This window comes from Hetaerina americana, unplaced genomic scaffold (assembly GCF_022747635.1).
Source record: "Hetaerina americana unplaced genomic scaffold, ioHetAmer1.1.p SCAF_127, whole genome shotgun sequence".
Taxonomy (NCBI): domain Eukaryota; kingdom Metazoa; phylum Arthropoda; class Insecta; order Odonata; family Calopterygidae; genus Hetaerina; species Hetaerina americana.
In genome coordinates, this window is record NW_027286370.1 from 823,870 (window position 1) to 826,952 (window position 3,083).

Here is a 3,083-nt window from a genome sequence, read left to right on the forward strand (position 1 = left end):
ATTTATTTGTTTTGCCCAAAGTTACCATCCGGGATCAGAACCCGGGTCCGGCTGATCAGGAGTCAAATGCTCTTATGTCTGCTAGGTTAAATATTTATTAGATTCGAATCAACTCTGCGTTAATTGCATGACATATAAATATTTTAATGAATGATTTCGATGAATGATTGGGAAAATCTAAAAACTCGTATTCTTAGGTTGCAGTTGAGTTATAATAAAAAGTTTTTGAATTTTTGAAAGGATACGTAGCCGCATTACCAAAATTACATTATCATACGTACTCTTACATACGTCTTATAATCAATTTGCTCCTGGGATAAAGAGTATTTGGTTGGAGAGCGTGAAGCCATGGTATCGACATATTTTCATTACAAACTTAAATTCCATGTGTTCATTAATCGTAGACATCGCGAGAATACATATCTTTGCATTTCCTAACAATACACAAGCTGACATCTGACACTACAGCAAACATTTCCTTGATATCGCATACTGCCTTCCGCCCTTCACTCCGCCCAATTTCGTCCATATTTTGCCAACCTCCTCCTCGCTTACCCGACAAACCCCACTCTATCGCGGTCATCAACATCCCATTGTCAATTCAAACGCTCTGCATCCATCTTTCTTGCCTCATTTGGATTTCTCCTTTCAATCCCCTCTCCTCCTCCTCCGCAACTAGCTCTCCCTCATTTGTTTTACCTTCTGCCCGCTTCACCTTTTCCATCATTCTCCACATCCACATTTCAGAAGCCTCCAATCTACGCGAGCCCGCAAAACCTTCATCAATGCTTTGAAACTAGTCGCACGTAATTAAAAATTTGGTGGAATACACTGTTTTTTTACTTCAATGATAATGGATTTCCACGAATTGAAGCCTGAAAATATCGAATGCATGCAATCTACGCCTATCATATTGCTCAACGGTCATATTCCGCCCAGTAAAAAACCATGTTCCATATTAAAGTTTTAACCAGTCTTTTCTTAATAGCCTTACACGACTTCTGTCATCAATAATTCTCCTTTTTGTGAAAGTTTCTTTGCCCGCTGCAATTCTTTTCTTTATGTCCCTACTACCATGACCACCTTGGTCCAAAACACTGGCAAGATACGTAAACTGCTCCACTTGCTGTAGCTCATGGACTCCTCTTCTAATATTTTACTTAGCTTTCCTCTCTCTCAAAAACCCCAACCTTCGTTCTGTAAAGGGAGGATAAGGGAAATGCAATTCATGGCCCATAAACCTCCGGGGTTTTTGGTGAAACATGATAGAGGAATAACTTCCGGGGAGGTTTTTGGTGAAACATGAGAGAGGGATAACCTCACGTGTGCGCTTTGGGTCAGTGGAAATGTGTAATTTTTCGGATATGTATGTCGCGTAATGACTCTCCGAAGCCCTGATCGTCAAATTGGTCTTGTCGTGACGCCACTTGTGTTATCTAATTGCGTACCTTGTCGACTGTGATAGGGTGTTTTTATAGAGGTCTTTTTTTACCCTCCTCGATGCAATCAAAGCACAGCAGAGATAAATTATGGGCATGATTTAATTGGGAAGTTGGTGACACTTTCGAAACTCCCTCCATTTCGCAGAGGCCGGACGATTGAAGTTATCATTATTTCACATGTGTACATATAACACCCTCTTGTGCTACGCACTCTCCGTTGGAACTATTTTAGGCTTAGGGTTATGCAACTATATTTAACTTCGTGATTAGTTGGGGAAATTAAATTATTTTGATTGATATGTTTTTTAAGCATTAGGTTTGTTTTAAATGTTTTAATATGTGATGTAAATTAAATCTTGGTTTCCTTTTGCGGAATTTCAAACGCTATTTAGATAAGTTGTTATCGCTCATGATCGTTTATATTATGGATAAGTGTCTGGAGTAGGTCTTGCAAAGCTTGTCGTTAGCGAACAATCGAAATTATCGGATCATTACGTCCTCTTGTGTAGGATATATAATGTAATTCCATTCTAATCACCGAACACTTTTCAGTGATTTTAAATTCGATAGGTAATTGCCACTGTTGATAAACATTGTTAATTTTCTTAATTTGTCTCATGTTTTTTAGTTGCTATGTCGCATGATTTAGGGTTTCTGCTTATATCATCCTCACTTGGCAAACGATTATTATTTTTAAATACGTGGCATAGCCTTTATTTAACTGCTTGGAAATTAACACAACCCATCTCCACTGTAAACATTTCCGAATAGGGAAATGGTTTTGGGTGATATCTATTCACAGGAATACTCATGGGAGTCGTTTATTTCTATTTTTTCTGTTGTTTCTTTCCAACATCGGTCCTCTTCCGTTATCTCGGCTGGCGGTTAACATATTGTATATCGTATCATGCATTACAACTGAAAATAGTCAGTTCATTGCTTAAATAATTGTATCGAGCATTAAAAAAATATAATAATCAATTGCTACATTAACTTAACTTTCCTCTTTATCAAAAATCGCAAAACCTCTAAAAACTACTTACTAAGCAAACCATCATTCTGATGTGAAATCGTGGAATCAAAAGTCCATGTGGACTAACGAACAAGCACAGTTATCATCAAATTATAGATTGTAAATAATTAGGAAATAGATTTTTGCTAATTACTAATCGTTTACTACATTTATCAATACATTATAAGCATATAGTGGAATTTTGTTAATGCTTGATATTTAAGGCGTCAAGTTAAAATTTCGTTCGGTGAGGATTTTTCAGAATCGAACTGCTGGCGTGGAAATTATTTCGAAAAATTAACACATTCGCCAAAAATGTTGAACAGAGCATACCTAGGATGGGAGAAGAATGCATAAAAAAACGAGAAATGCATGAATCCAGTATAATCAGCCGGTATGGCACTCTAAGTGGAGTAGTAATTTAGCCTAGTTCATTGATAATTTCTTGCTTACCTTTGAATTAAAAGTTTTCACATTTTTATCTATAACGGCGATACGTCATTCCCAAATGGGAAGTAATAAAATTTCTTGAGCGTGTTAAATAAACTGAAGAGAAATGACAAGTTTCAATTGTGAGAGTTAAAAAAAAATCCTGAAAACATATTTTTTTTCCAGCAATGTGAATTAAT